The sequence below is a fragment of the Panthera onca genome, chromosome A1 (genome assembly GCF_046562875.1).
Source record: "Panthera onca isolate mPanOnc1 chromosome A1, mPanOnc1 haplotype 2, whole genome shotgun sequence".
NCBI lineage: Eukaryota > Metazoa > Chordata > Mammalia > Carnivora > Felidae > Panthera > Panthera onca.
Window position 1 is genome coordinate 7,293,111 of NC_138339.1, and position 16,857 is coordinate 7,309,967.

The window sequence follows — 16,857 nt, forward strand, 5'->3', positions numbered from 1 at the left end:
AAATAAAGATGGAGTACTGAGGGCACAGGGCCACATGGAAGTCCCGTTAGACTGGCGTATAGAAATTACACATTTTAAAAGGGGCTTGGTCAACTGTAACCTGAGGAGGCATTGCAAAGACCATTAGCTTTATTTTTTCTTCAAGTTTTTATTTAAATTCTAGGTAGTTAACATACAGTGTAATAATAGTCCCAGGAGTAGAATTAGGAATTCATCACTTACAAAGAACACCCAGTGCTCATCACAATATGTGCCCTCCTTAGTACCCATCACCCATTTAGCCCATCCCCCACCCATCTCCCTCCATTGATTCTCAGTTTGTTCTCTATCATTAAGAGTTTCTTACAGTTTGTTTCCTCTCTTCTATTACCCCCCTTCCCTTATATTCATCTGTTTCGTTCCTTACGTTCCACATATGAGTGAAAGCATGTGATATTTGTCTCTCTCTGACTGACTTATTTCACTTCACAGAGTACACTCTAGCTCTATCCACATCAATGCAAATGGCAAGATTTCATTCTTTTTGATGGCTGAGTCGTAAAGACCATTCATCAGCTTTAGGAATGGATGCAGCAAAAATGGGACAGAACATACATGGCCACCTCGAAGGCCAGGTACCAAAAAAAAAAAAAAAAAAAAAAGAATCAATGAAATCACTAAGCACTGAAAGATCAAAGTTAGGAGAAGTCCAAGGTCAAGAAGACAGCCAAATATGGCTTCTTTTCCGGTAAGTGGTAGTAGAGAAGAAATTGTAGGTTTAAGAGGGAGTGGAGCTCTTAGGATAGAAGAAGATCCAGAAAATACTAAGGCGGCAAACTATTAGAATCCTAGTAAAGAAACTGGTTTTGAATGGAAAAAAAGGACCCTGGTCCTAAAAGCGTGCACATGAATATAGGGCGTGATGCCAAGAGAGAAAACATAAAGTTGATGGCACATGAAATTCACAGTCTCTTATCTTGAGTCCCATTCATTCAATGCTCCCACTGACAAAAATAGTCAAGCTGGGCAGAGAAAACAAGAGCTGGGACTCCAAATCATGATGAGGCAAGAGGATGCCTTCTTCAGGAGGGAGAAACCCTGAGCGTGAAGGCTCAGGAAGGAGTGGAGAAGTAAACGAGGAGCCAAGGGCACACCTGTCCGATGGGTCCATCGTCCCTGCCCAGGCACAGCACATGGTAATGGACAATGAGTCACAGGTGTTATTTTTTCCCTGGGTTATAAAATCAAAAGTACGATTAATTGCATTCTTGGCAAAGGGGCATGGTCCACACAGTTGGAGGCTGCTGTAGAACTTCAGTCTAGACGTAAACACATGGCCCAGTCCATCGTTTCTTACCCTTTGGACCTGAGACTAGGAAGGAAATTTCACCAAATGAAGTATGTTAACACAGAAGAACACCCATCAGAGGTGTGTTTTAGACCTAATTTTGTTCTCTTCAGAACAAGGAGATCCGAAGCACTGGCACCAGCCCACTCAGGGAAGGCTACAGGTCCGTTATCACTGCTCCGTGTCAGAGCAAATTGGCAACCGAGGTGCTCGAGCGGCTCAGTCGGTGAAGCAACCAACTCTTGATTGCGACTCAGGTCATGATCTCTCAGTTCGTGAGTTTGAGCCCCGAGTCAGGTTCTGTGCTGACAGTGTGGGGCCTGCTTGGGATTCTCTCTCTCTTTCTCCCTCTCTCTCTGCCCCTCCCTGCCCCCCCCCTCAAAATACATAAACTTAAAAAAAACCGGCAATGATAAAAATACCATGGGAAGGACAATGAACTTGCATAAGGTGCTAGCTCTGGGGCAGGTATGATGTCAAGCTCTTACACCCATGCCTGGTGCCCAACAGGCACCGGAAGTGGTAGCTGTGACCCCTGTTCTCCCTCAGCAACACTCCATCACAGAGAGGGATTAGGGCACCGCCCTGCCTCGACCTCCGAGACCAAGCTCAGGCCAGCTAGGAGCTAAGAGCAAATGCTTCCCTGGCACATAGTTTTTCAGTGTGTCAGGCCCAAGCCAACACACAATCCCTTTCTGTTGACTGTGAAACACGTCCAGCAGACCCACGGCCAACCGGAACCGGCCTACGTCGAAGGCAGTCATCCCTCGCATCGCCAGGCTAACACGGTCCCCTCCTGAAGGAAAGGCAGAGAGAAATAACACAGTGCCTGGCACGTGTCTTCCCGGGGACTTGGAAAGTGACAATTAGGGAAGAGGGACACGTCCTTCCAAGCGCGAGAGCAGCTAAAAGGGGACGCGCAGCTCCATGGTAATGAGATGAAATTATATGTTTGCCACGGTAACCTAAGGAAAGCACATTTAATGAGAACGAGGTGATTTTTAGAAGTTTGTAATTTTCAGACTATAACATGTTACCTTTTTTCTCAAAATAAAGATACGGCCGTCCCGGTAAGACGCCAGGGAAGGGCATTCACAGTCTGTACTAAGACGGGGCTTCTCTGAGCAGGTCACCCTGCGAGGCTAATTCCTTGAATAGTCTTTTGCTCCAAACAGGCTTAGATCTCAACAGCAGGTCCCTCCATCCTGGATTCTGCAATTTTAACTTCTTCTGAATATAATAACACTGTTGCCTCTTGGGGGGGGGGGGGGGGCAGCATATTTATATCAGGGATTTTAGTGTTGCATCTCAGCACGACGGACAGTTACAGGCAGATAGTTATTTGTTCTGGTGGCTGCTCTGTGCACTTAGCAGCATCCCTGGCCTCCACCCACTCGATGTCGGGAGCGCCCCCCGACTCCACGTGCGGCGACCGAAATTGTCTCCGTTGCCAAATCGCCCCCGGTTGAGAACTTCTGGTTTATGTGGATCATAATCCCTCTCCTCTTTAGAAATTAAGCAAGCTGTCATCACCTGAAAGTTTATTTTAAAAATACACTTACATAAATCACCCAACTGACTTTGTATTGACTCCTTTCAGCAAAACTCCAAGAAAAATGAAAGCCATGTTAGTTACACCTAGTTGCTACGTTGGGGAAATACATTAGGAAGGAATTTGCAGAGGATCAATTTCAATAAAAGTTGTTCTGATTTCATCCTAGCACCTCTGGAAAATTAAAAATATATTAGGTGATTGAATGCTAAACAAATGATTTTGCTAACCGGAAGAAGATTTAGCACAACAGGCTGATTTGGGCTTCAAAATAAAAACATTTTTGTCGCTTCTGCTTCCAAAGTCCCTGAAGCCTTCCTTTCAGTTTCTTGATGTGGGCGGAACTCTCTATAAGCTCGATCTAAATAAGCAAAACTCTGTATATAAGTGTTTGGGCAATAAATAACATTTCCCATTCACACCCACACTGCAAATGAAAAGGCTCCAGCGAACAAAAAACTAACTGTTCCTTTCAGTTTAAAAAAAAAAAAAAATGCTGTCAGATAAAAAAGAAATCAAAAGAATGAAAGCTTACACAAAAAGTTTTGCTTAGGGAACAAAGTCTAACCAGTTATTAATAAAAACAGACCCAAAATAAGCTTAATGTACTTCTGTGCAGGGGAAACTGGGTTTCTTCTGGGTTTCAGACCTGCTGGAATATTTAGAAGGGGCCAGATCCACTGGCACAATTCAGAATCCACAGAAACTCTCTGGCTTGGCTCCTTCCTGATGGCTTTCAGGGCTTCCTTCGGAGACAGGACGAAGGAGGCAGGTAGGAACAAAGCCGGGGAGCTGATGGGGAGACTCAGGTAGCCAGGCCCACGCCTGCCTGCCTACAGCGCAATAGTCTGTATCAGAGGGCTGAGGTCAGTGTCAAGCATGTGCCTCTTAATTGTAAGAAGTCAGTCTACTGTGACATCTAAAACAGGGGCGCCTGAGTAGCTCACTCGGTTAAGTGCCGACTTTCAGCTCAGGTCATGTTCTGGCAGTTTGTGAGTTTGAGCTCCATGTGGGACTCTGCTGACAGCTCGGAGCCTGGAGCCTGCTTTGGATTCTGTGTCTCCCCCTTTCTCTGCCTCTCTCTCTCTCTCTCTCTCTCTCTCTCTCAAAAATAATTAAAAAAAAAAAAAAAAACTTAAAAAAAAAAACAACACAAACAGCACAACTGTAGGAGGGGATGGACAGACATCTCTTCTGCAAGGTCTGTGTGCATCGATCTTTCCACCTCTTGGCCCAATTCCACCGCATCAGATGAACTGCTCCCCCAGAGACTAAAGGGCCAGCCCAAACTGAAGGCAACATCCCACCATCCTGCACACTTCGGCACCACCAAACACGGCATCCTTTGCGCAATTGTCAGCTGCTGCTGGGTAAACAGCCCTGCCCTGTTCAAAACCCCTGGTCTCGAACCACCCCCTGGAACATAGTTTTGTCTCTGGCAAAGCACAAGGGACGAACCGTTGGCGTGGAAATGGCCAGGGTCTTAGGGGGTGTCATCATTAACCCAGCCAGCCACACGGAAGGATGTCACCTGTGGTCAAGAGACGCCCCCCCCCCCCCCCCCGCCCCCAGCACAGGAGGGCCAAGATGATGAGGACAAGGTCCAGGACTCCTTCAATGCTTTCGAGAGAAAGTAGGGTGCCCTTTCACCAACAGGCTGTCGGCTAAATCCACGTCCACTCCTCCCACTGCGGAGGCTTCCCGTGGGCCTCTCTGGTCTAACCTGCATCCTCAGAGTACTAGTACTAGTACCTTTGCTGATGCCATGGGCCCCATGCCTGCTACCACACGGTTCTTCCGCTACCAAGGTTCAGGCTGGCTTTCCCTTTCCGCAGGCACACATGGGGGCCGCCCACACCAGCCCACGTGGCGGCCCCTTTCGGGGAACCGTGGGGTGCCAGTTACAGGACAGGCATCCTCATCACATGCTGCGTGTATGGCCACATAGCCTGTCCTCGTTCCGAGTTTGATCTATTCTGTTATAAGCAAGCTACGGTCACGGTCCCAAGTTCATGCGTTCCAACATGCCAAATCAGCTGTCCGCGTCAATCAGGAATCACACAGCCAACGTACTCTTTGGCATTTAGAATTCACCCATCCCTTGCCCTGAGCAAACAACACTGTGAGGTGGTTTGTGCAGTCCCTTGGCACAAGAGACAGGAAATGAGTCAAGAACCCACTGAATTTGAGGAGCAAGGGGTGGGGAGGGGTGAAATCACTGCAGCTGAGAAGGCCAAGGCTCACCCGGGGTCAAGGATCCCACAAGCGAATGTTAAGACCAGCTGAGTGAGTGGGGGCCTGGCTCCTACAGGGCGCACTCGGTCTTCCTGCTCACACTGGTTTTACACTTGGGGCCACAAGTCCAAACAGCCTGGGCCACCCCCAGGAACATAGTTTTGCTTCCAGCAAATCACAAAGGATGAACCATGAACGGGGAAATGGCCAGGGTCTTAGGAGGTATCATCGTTAACCCAGCCCGCCCCACTGAAGGATGTCACCTGTGGTCAAGAGGCGGCCCTCCAACACAGCAGGGCAAAGAGGACGATGACACAGTCCAGGCACTTCCAGGTCATAGGTAAGAATGAGTTAAGCAAGTGAAGGTCTATCTCTAGATAATTCTCAAACGGAAGGAAGAGCAAAGTCTTAGGAAACACAGGAGGAGGACATCCCTCTGAATGGAGGGAGAAGACAGAAGCTACGGCTTCCGCAGGGGCTCAAATTACAGTGTTCAGAAAAGCAGGAATGAACGATCCAGGAATTCGAAGTGCGGGCCGCATTCAGGGCTGGAAGGAGCGTATCTTGAATGAATCTGTGGTATCTCTTTACCATAGTATCAGATGTTCAAGGCACTGAACAGGAAATGGGATTAAACGAAGAATCAATAAAACAATAACCTTACGTTAATGCACAGTGTTCGAGTAAATAGATGCTCCTAACCTTTTTCAAAACCAGTAACTGAACATTTTATTCTTTGGGAAATGAAGTGAAATTAAAGCTTTCTTGTTATTGTGTTGAGTCTATAAGGAGAATCAGGATGTTCCCCAAACATAACGCATCTTCAATTGTTACATACATTTTTTGTAAAAGTTGGATCCTTTTTATATTATTTTAACCCACGTAACTTTGCCAACTCTCATTCAAAAAAAGATTTAACATAAATGAATTAAAGAAACATTTTGGGAACGTGTTAATGAAAACACTGACTGCCCTTACATACAGAGGGACCACTGGCTGCCACCTTCAGGTAACTGAATATGAAGTTGGCTCTGTTACTCATAGATTTTTATCATATCTGAACTAAGATGGAATTTTATGACTATACAAAATGACCTCATGATATACATTGGGAAAAACCAAACATTAAATGATTTTATACATTTCAGTAATGGTTCGGCTCCAGTGACCTTGTTTCATATCTGTCTTCAAAGGGAATTGTTATTACAGTTTTGCCTTTTCCCCCTTGTTTAGCTCCAGATCGCCTGGAGGAACCATAAAAATAAATGAAGTCCATTAGATAAAATTATTATTTACACAAAGGCAATATTAATTTTATCTGTCAGCAGGTTTTAAAACTAAGTGAAAGTTCACTCAATCTACTTCTGTGCTAGTTAAAGCAACCAGAGGCAAGAACGAAAGGAAAGGGAAAGGAAAGGAAAGGAGAGGGGAGGGGAGGGGAGGGGAGGGGAGGGGAGGGGAGGGGGAGGGAAGGGAAGGGAAGGGAAGGGAAGGGAAGGGAAGGGAAGGAAAGGGAAGGAAGGAAGGAAGGAAGGAAGGAAGGAAGGAAGGAAGGGAGGAGAGAGAGAGAAAGGGAGAAAGAAAGGAAAGAAGGAAGGAAGGGGGAGGGAGGAAGGGAGGGAAAGAAAGAATAGTAAAAGAAGGAAGGAAGGGAGAAAGAAGGAAAGAGAAAGAAAGAAAGAAAGAAAGAAAGAAAGAAAGAAAGGGGGAGGGAGGGAGGGAGGCAAGGGGGTAAAGAAGAAAAAATAATGGGCCCTTCAAGGCAGCACAACTACATCAACAATTTCTAAAAGATTTATCCAGAGATATTTCCTCAAGGCAGGAAATTCATATGGACACAATAAGAAATCAAGTGAAAAATGACCCACAGTGGATCAACTATTCTTCACAGCTCCCATTGGTTTTTAGTTCAGCTAAGCAGGACTCGGGGCACCACTTTCTTCCTTGTTAACCAGAAGGCGCAACAGCTAAGGCAACATGCGACAGTACAACATAGTACACAACACACACACACAACATGCAGTAGTACACAACCGTAGCAGGAGAGAAGGATCCGCCCTTGTGTTTTCATGACTGATCTTCACTCATCACCTCCTGACTGCCACCCTGGTGAATTCATGCAGCTGGGTATCTCCAGGGCATTCGTGCCCACTGACTTTTCCCTTCAAGATCTCCCCAAACCCCCACTTCCTTGGTTGCCTTAACACTCCAATCCCCCTATGTCCTTGTACATCCACAGTTCTGACTTCTCGGTCTTCCCTTTAAATGAAGGTGCATCCCAATCTCTGCCGAACGTTCATTTCTTCTCACCCTGCACATTCTCAGTGGCCTGTGTTGTCAAACCCACACAACTTTACACACCTTCTATAACCCGGGGACTTCCAAATCTAAAACTCTCTTTGAGACCTCTGTACATAATAAGGACACAAATCAAAATATATGTCTTCACATTGATAGGGCAGAGGTATCTCATCGAAAGGTGACCTGATTATCTGTCTTTACCAACTGTCTCCTTCATGTCTATTTCCTCTCATGGCTAACTACACCATTCACTCAGATACCCAGCCCATCACGAGGACTCACCTGCCATTTCTCCCTCCGTCATCTTCCCAAAGCCCCCTGACATTTTGTCACCGCATCCTGACAACCCTTCCCCATCCAGAGTCATGCCCCTCCACCCCACCGTAACCAACCCCCTCTATTTCTCACCTCTGAGACGTCAGATGTATCTTGACGGGTTCCCCTTCCTCCCGCTTCATCTCCAAGTTCACATTCCCCACCTGGCCCCACTGTACATCAACACTCATTTCTCTTATAGCCTTTATCACTGGAAGCCTCCGTTATCTGTGTCTCTGCCTCGTTCGAAACCAGGCTGTAGAAAATCTCAACCTCTGGACAATACAGGACAGAGTATGGATGAACAATCACTGCCTGAGAAATGACTTAATGGGAAGAAACGATGCGAATCCACACACACCCCTCTACCTTCCTTACAATATTTATGCCCCTATCAACATGCTGTTCACGTTCTCTTTTTGTCTGTGACTCCGCTCTTCGTTGTCACAGATGTTTTATTCCTCTATTAAAATTCTCTTAACATCTGGTCCAAATACAAGGATTCCCATGGTTTTGAGAAATGTCCTTTCTAAATGTCATAATTTTCCAATTAATGGTCAAAGGGATGAAGGGATTACTAGAGGCAGACCAGCTGAGAGAGGAAGTCTCCTGGGCCTAAAAGCACGAAAGCACATGGAAGATATAACCAAAGCGTGTGAGCCCTGAGGGGTTCGACTGAATTCCTCTGGAACGCCAGAATTCCTTGGAAGCACTTGAAAAGTCAAAGGACAGGAAAAGGAGGATATTATCATTTATAGAAGAAATGAATTCATCAAATTCATTTTCCTAGGGTGAAAAACCAACTGCTTTGAAATATTATCAGATACATTTACAGATAACGGGCTGCTGGTACACTTGGAAAAAATGAGCATTATTTAATGCAAAGGCTCCTGATTTGTTGCTTTCAGATTTTAGTTGGGAACGACCCTTGTGTATGATATCCACCAACAACTATTGGGCCCAATCGATCAGACATGTCATAGTTGATACATCTGAGTTTATTCAAAGCTGTCACCGTCTTCAGTATTAAAAAAAAAACAAAAGCAAAAACGAACACACAGAAACAGCAGAACTTGAGAGCTCTGCAATAATACCTCCCCTTATCCATGGTTCCACTTTCCACAATTCCAGCTACCCATGGTCAGAAGCAAATGATCTTCCTTCTTACATGTCAGAAGGTCAAGAGCAGCCTAACACTACATCACCATGCCTATGTCATTCACATCACTGCATCTCATCACGTGGGCATTTCACCACCTCACACTATCACAAGAAGAAGGCTGAGTACAGTACAAGGTATTTTGAGAGAGACCACATTCACATAACTTTTATTCACATAACTTTCATTAGAATCATTCTTACTATTAGCTACTGTTGTTAATCTCTTACTATGCCTAATTTATAAACTGAATTTGCCATAGAAGTGTATTATAAAAACACAGGATATATGGAGTTCACTACTGTTTGTGGTTTCAGGCATCGACTGGGGGCCTTAGAACGTATCTGCAGAAGGAAGGGGGCACTACTCTAATTGCCATTTTGAGGGTCAGTTGATTAAACACAAGAAAAAGAAATCATCGCTAAAAGTAAAAAATACTGAGACATATATCAAAATCAAGGATTCCAGCGGCGCCTGGATGGCTCAGTTAAGTGTCTGACACTTGGTTTCGGCTCAGCTCATGATCTCATGGGTTTGTGAGTTCAAGCCCCGAGTCAGGCTTCATGCTGTCAGCACAAAGCCTGCCTGGGATTCTCTCTCTCTGTCTCTCTCTCTCTCTCTCAAAAAAAAATAATAAATAATAATAATAAAAAAGATTCCACCAATCAGGGGAGCCGGGTGGCTCAGTCAGTTAAGCATCCGACTCCTGATCTCAGTTCAGGTCATGATCTCAAGGTTTGTGACGTCCAGCCCTAAGTCAAGCTCTTTGCTGACAGTGTAGAGCCTGCTTAGGATTCTCTCCCTCTCTCTCTGCCCCTACCTCCACTCGTCCATACACTATCTCTCTCCTCTCTCTCAAGATAAATAAATAAACATTTAAATATTTAAATATATATTTATATAAATACATACATATATATGAAAATATATATATATATTTTATATATATATATATATATATATATATATATATATATATATATATATATGGAGAGAGAGAGAGAGAGAGAGAGAGGGAGAGGCACCTGGACGACTCAGTCAGCTAAGCATACTACCTCAGCTTAGGTCATGATCTCACCGTTCATGAGTTCAAGCCCAGCATCAGGCTCTGTGCTGACAGCTCAGAGCCTGAAGCCTGTTTCAGATTCTGTGTCTCTCTCTCTGCCCCTCCCCACTCACATTCTGTCTCTGTCTCTCAAAAATGAATAAATGTTAAAAAAATTTTTAAATATATATACATGCAAAGATTGTACCAATCAGAGAATAATAAAATTTAAGAGAAAGTTCTATGTTTATGTAGAGTTTAGTCTTTTTTCCCTGAAATAAACCTGTAAAATACGTATTATCAGTCTTTCCTATTCCACAGAGATGGAGACTCAAGGCGGCCCCACCGACAAATGGGAGAGCTAAAACTTTTCACAGGTGAGTCCTTGGCCTCAAAGCCCAGGGTCATCTTGCTATGCCAAAGATACCATCCCTGTCTTTCCGTATTTCTGCACTGACTGCTTATTGACTAGGGATTGGGAGCCGTGGGAAACTTGGCTGAAGAAATCAGCCAGCTGACTTGGTGTGGGGCGTTGAGTATGCGTTTCCTTGGGGACAAAAATTGCACGAAATAACTGGCAGCAACATCGTTCACTGATCCTAGAGTCACGGACCTCACTGAGCAAGATTTAGCCCAGCCAACGATGAAAGCACTAGCCTCTGGACAACCTTCCCGGGGTCTTGTGTCATCCTCTGGCCGCCACCCTGCCCCCTTCTGGGGGACTCACCCACCAGCTGGCGAGTCTCCGAGGTTCCTCCACCTGTCCCCCAAACTGCGACCTCCGTCTGCTTTGCACTTCTACTTGAGTGACAGAGAATTACCTGCAACCAAACGTGGACCAAAAGGAACACTGATTCTCGCCTTCCCCACATCTGCTTCCTGAATTCCCCGTCACTGCCAGAGGCATTTTGTTTTCTGTGATTTCCCCATAGAAGGCTGTGAGCCATCAGTGAACCCCGCGAATGGACCACACACCTGTCTTCCTCTCTCGCCTCCACGGCTGAAGTCCCAGGTTAAGCGACTTCATCTCTCACCTGGACTCAGCGGGAGCCTTCTCTAGTCGGTCTTTGGGCTTTTCACTCTTGCCCGCTCGAAAATCCATACTCTATGTTGTAACCGGAGTGATCTTTGTAAAGAATCCAAAAACGGCTTAGAAGCAGAGAGCACAATGGTGGTAGCCAGGGACCAGGGGTGGCGGGAGAAATAGGGAGATGTTGACCAAGGGGTACAAAGTTTCAGGCGTGCCTCGTGGCTCAGTGGGCTGAGCATCTGACTCTTGATTTCAGCTCAGGTCATAATCCCAGGGTCATGGGATCGAGCCCCACGTTGGGCTCTGCGCTGAGCCGGGGGCCTCCTCAATATTCTCTCTTTCTCCCTCTGCCCCCTCCCCTGTTCTCTTTCTCTCTCTCCCTCACTAAAAAATTAAATTAAATTAAATTAAATTAAATTAAATTAAATTAAATTAAATTAAATAATTTTTAAAAAGGGGTACAAAGTTTCAGTTAGGCAAAATGAATGCGCTGGGAGATCTCATGTACAAATGGTGGCTGTGTTAACAATACAGTATTGTATACTTGAAATTTGCTAGTAGAATAGATCTTAAATGTCCTCACCACACACACACACACACTAAGGTAGCTATGTAAGGTGATGTATGTGTCACTTAGCTTGATTGTGACAATCACTTCACAATATGTATATATATATATATCTAAACATCACATTGAACATCACAAAAATATACAATTTCTGTCATTATATCTCAAAAAAGCTGGAAATAACAACTATAATAAAATATTTATGTATTTTTAAAGGAAAGTATGTAGCTGCCATAAAACTACATAAAAAGGAAAAAGAGTTAATCCGATTAGGTATTTTTTCCGTTTACAGCCCTGAAATACCTCCCTTCACAACCTCTCGAAAACGCACACCCTGGACACTAACCAAAAAGCAGCCATTTATGTTTGGCCCCACCCACTCCCCCCCACTCCAGCACCTTCCCCACACTCCTGTGCCCCGTGCTCAGGCCACACACGTGTATACACACACACACACACACACACACACACACACACTCACACGCACGACCTCCTCCTTTTACGCACCAAGCTCATGGCCTTTCGGACAACATCTGCTGGCATGTGAGCCCCGAGGCCCTTTCTCTAGGTCCTTCCCAACTGCCTCCTTCTCACTCAGATGTCACCCACTCAGAAAGGAGTCCCCCACCAGGCCAGCCAGAGCATCTGTGTCTTACTCTCCACCAGATTCTGGGATTTTTCTCTCCATGTCACCTAAAACTACCTGAAATCACTCCACCGACATATTTGTTTATGGCCTATTTAACCCACAAGGATATAAGCCTTGAGCCAAGCCTTAGTCTTGCTCATCTGATGTCCCCAGGGCCTAGAAGAGAGTATGACATAGAATATTACTGACTGACTGACTAGGTACTAGAGGGGATACAGACTAAGACAGTCTTTGTCCAAGTGATGGAAGACGTTGTTGTTTAGACCCACCTACTCTCTGCCAGTGCCACTGAATGGCGCTTACAGCAAGTTTCAGGAGAATTTCTGTGGAAAACTACAAGTTCACCGGCAGGAAATCAGCCTATTAGGGGAGATTTCACAATCACAAGTCAATAAAGACCCTGAATCCGCTGCCACAAAAGCATCGAATGATTAGTACATAATGTGACACTATGAAATTCAGACATGCTGGGAACATATGGTTATTTTATTCTTCAGTTCATTAGCCTGAAATGCGGAAAGGTCCTTCGGGACGTGACAGGAAAGGTCTCCATGGTTGAAAAATAATCCCTAATTGTTTTGAATTCCTGTATTTCAAAATATCAAAAGCCAGGCGATGGTGGATAGATGTTCAGGAAAACACAAAAGGAACAATTTGGAAGCGTGAGTCCAGAAAAAGGACCGTCAGACTGCATCAGTTTGGCAAATCCCTCCCCAACAGGGAGGGGGGTTGGACAGGACTGCAGGAGGTCTGGCTGCTGGCTTCTGCCCTGCAAAAGGTTAAGGACTCTTCCTGCAGCGCTCCTCTGCCTAACATACCCCAGCCCTGCACTACGCACCCGCGTAGGGAGGCACATTGCGGAGAGCTTGGCACAAACCCAGAGCCCCTGGGTCCCAACTAGCTCCAACGTGAGCCTCAAGTTCCATCATCTGTAACACGGAGATAAAAACCATGGCTTAAGATTGAGTTAATTTGAAATGATGTAGAGTTGTCCCTAGCTATTAGGAAACACTAAAAAACACCAAAAAAGTCTTAATAAATATGAACAAATAAGAACTATTAAAAAAAGAAAAAGAAAAATGGGGGCCTGGGTGGCTTGGTCAGTGGAGTATCGGACTCCTGATTTCGGCTCAGGTCATGATCCCAAAGGCCAAGCTCAGGGTGGAGATTCTCTCTCTCTCTCTCCCGCTGCCCTCTCCCCTGCTCATGCTCTCTCTATATTTAAAAAATTAAAAATTAATTTAAAAAAAGATGAACGGGGGCGCATGGGTGGCTCGGTCGGTTGAGCGTCCGACTTCGGCTCAGGTCATGATCTCGCGGTCCGTGAGTTCGAGCCCCGCGTCAGGCTCTGTGCTGACTGCCCAGAGCCTGGAGCCTGTTTCAGATTCTGTGTCTCCCTCTCTCTCTGCCCCTCCTCTGTTCATGCTCTGTCTCTCTCTGTCTCAAGAATAAATAAACGTTTAAAAAAAAAAAAAAAAGACGAACGTTCTTTAAGTCTTGTAAAAGCGGAAGAGTGGGCTCAGTCAGAAGAGCAGGTGACTGTGGCTGTCGGGGTCATGAGTTCGAGCCCCACGTTGAGTAGAGAGATTACTCAAACAAGTTTAAGATAAAACCTTTAAAAAGTAAAACAGAATAAAATAATAATAAAAGAAAATAAAATGTACAATAAATAAAATCGCATGATTTCTATTTACATGTTTGCAGGGACAAAGAAACCAGCAGTCGTTCCGAAACAGTGGAGGTATTTTATACGTAGCTTGAAAATCCAACAAGCATTTATTTATTTATTTATTTATTTATTTATTTATTTTTATTTATTTACTTATTTTATATAATTTAAAGTCAGTAAAAATATCCAGGTTTAAAATAAATGAGCAAGGTGAGATTAGCTTTATGGATTGACTCACGAGACTGGAGCCCTGAGGTGCATCCTTGGATTCTGACTGGCTGGATGCAGGGGGAGGACACCACGGGGAGAAGGGTAGCTGCAGGGCAGGGGCAGGGCAGGTTTAAAGGAGGGAGGGTTAGAAGGTAGAAACGGTGGCGGCGGTGGCGGGGCAGGGGCTGACTTCCCAGAAGTATTCTCCACGCAGCCAGGAAACTCCCAGTGTCATTTCAAGCCCAGTGAGGAAGAGCCAGGCACGCGGGCATGAACCGTGAGTCAGTGACAGACATTTCTAAGACGCGGACCGCCCACTCCTCCCCTTTTGAGATTCCTCTCGGCCGGGGACAAAACCAAATTCACCCCTGCCTAAGGAAATGAAATTGGTTTTCTCAGCCTTCCACCGATAAACCGTACTATGCCAAGCTCTCCGCTCACACTGCAGAGAAGCGCTCGGGAACGCGGGCCCTGACCAGTGCTCTCCGACCCCACACGGCCAGCCTGGCCTCCAGCCTCCGAGCTGCCACTTTAGCCTGGTGAATAACACGCCCCCGGCAATTCATCAGAGCACGGTTAACACGCCCGTTTGTTTCGTCCATAAGCGATGGATCGTGTTTCCGGTCGAGCGCGTAGAGGAAAGTGAAGTGCTTTCTCTAACATCCCAGGTGGGAGGCAAATCCGATGCTTAATCTCGCTGTCCCGGAAAATTCCTACGGTTCTCTCTGGTTACGACCACGGCCCCACAAAGAGCGGCTCGTTAGCGGCGGAGAGGAGGCTGCAGGTGGCGGGGCTGTGTTTTTATGCACAAACACTTCATTCTGGAAAATCAGACGTTCCGGGGCACAGAACTCCCGGTCTGAGGAAACCTTGTCGCCGAGGAGCACGGACAGATCTACCTAGGTTGGTAACTAATCTCACAGATCACGACGACTGGCGAGTTGTGGAACAAAGCTGCTTACTTGAGAAGTCCGAAAAGAGTTGGTTCCTACCTGGTGGAATCCAGGGTTGCTTTGACTGCCATTTTTAAAACACAAGCAGGAGGCAGTTGGTGGGAAATTTTAAGGGGCCTAAAAGTATTCATACTCGGGCGCCTGGGTGGCTCAGTCGGTTAAGCACCGACTTCGGCTCAGGTCATGATCTCACGGTTCGTGAGTTCGAGTCCCGTGTCGAGCTCTGTGCTGACAGCTCAGAGCCTGGAGCCTGCTTCGAATCTGTGTCTCCCTCTCTCTCTGCTCCTTCCCCACTCGTGTTCTGTCCCTGTCTTGCAAAAATAAATACACATTAAAAAAATTTTTCTCTTTAAAAAAAGCATTCATACGCTTTACCAGACATTCTCCAAAGGAATTCATCTTTTATGTCAACGAAGATTTACATTGAAATATGCTCCTCCTAGTCTGAGTGTTATGTGTTACAATCATGATTTGGAAGCTTAGAGAGAAGGAAATGGTTCTATACAAATTAACTATATCAGGAAGACAGCATATTATTTTTTAAAATTTTCTTAATGTTTATTCATTTTTGAGAGAGAAAGAAGGAGACACAGAATCCCAAGCAAGCTCCAGGCTCCGAGCTGTCAGCAAAGAACCTGATGCGGGGCTCGAACCCATAAACCCTGAGACTGTGACCTGAGCCCAAGTCGGACGCTTAACTGACAGAGCCACTCAGGTGCCCCAGACAGGGTATTAATTTTAAGAGAAAATTTAAGGCCATGAGAAATACTCAAGGTATAATATTAAGTGTATTGGCAGAAAAATCAACTCTTGGGTATGGCATGTAAATAAATGCACACACACGGAGGAAGGGTGCACCCACAATGCACGCTCACATGCTTGCACACACACACAAACATACTCTCGGAGTGAAACCGAAACATAGAGACACTAAAAGCCTGGTCTCCGTGTCTGACTGTACATTGGACACAAATCCCAACTCTGCCTCTTGCTGGCTGTGTGTCCTCTATTTCCATCTTCGGGTGGGCATAACCTTTGTGCCTTTCTCATAAGGTTTGTGAAGATGTACTGTTCTCATCGATGTGAAACACTTTGAACAATGCCAGGCCCACAGTCAGCGCTCAATAATTATGAGATATGACAATGTGGATCTTCATTGTTACGATCAGCCTCTGGAAGAAAATACACCCAATCGTTAGAACGTTCCGAGGTATGCGGCTCTGCGTGATTGCTTAATACTTTGGGGGATTGTTTTTGCAAGTTTGCTGCAAAGGGGAATGTGTGATTATTATCATCAGCAGAAAATTATACGTATTATTTGCTAAGAAAATGCTACAGAGAAGAGTCAAGAGGAATCGAGGATGTGAGCCCCCTCGCTGACTCATTTCCATCCCCCCAGGGCAGAAGAAGCTCTCTACCCATTAAGACCAGTCTTGACACTCTTGTTACACATAGTCATGCTTGAAAACACCAGCAAGAACAGGAGAGATGGGGTCAAAGACAGCCTCTAATTACTTTTAAAAGGCCCAGAATTCTTTTATCTGATCAGAGCTCGGGGGCCCTCAGGTTCAGGAACACCCTGTGGGATACGGGTGGTCCTATTCTAAGGGGAGAGCTGATCAGTGCTATAATCCCCAGAGAAAAATCAAATAGAACAAGATGCTATGCCCAGCTTCTCTAGAGCCAACTCCACATAGCCGATGACTTCACTCACAACAGGAAACCAGAATTTAAATTTCAATTTTTCACCTAAGCTACACACTGACTGAAGACGCTTTGACCAAAGCAAGCACAGAACCAAACAAATCAAGAAAAACAAAATGATGCTCCGAAACTTAGAAAAA

General features: G+C 45.4%; 1 protein-coding gene across 9 annotated transcripts in view; it reads right to left on the reverse strand.

Annotated features, from left to right (window-relative positions):
- The window catches only part of SEMA5A (semaphorin 5A), a 477,392-nt gene that overhangs the window by 313,975 nt on the left and 146,560 nt on the right, over positions 1 to 16,857 (reverse strand). For 2 of the 9 annotated variants that reach the window (XM_078444311.2, XM_078444325.2), the window contains exon 3: positions 10,666 to 10,755. The exons of the other annotated variants lie outside the window; for them this stretch is intronic. The gene's annotated coding sequence lies outside the window, so the exon portion shown is untranslated. The remainder of the gene's footprint in view (positions 1 to 10,665; positions 10,756 to 16,857) is intronic. 9 annotated transcript variants of the gene reach the window in all.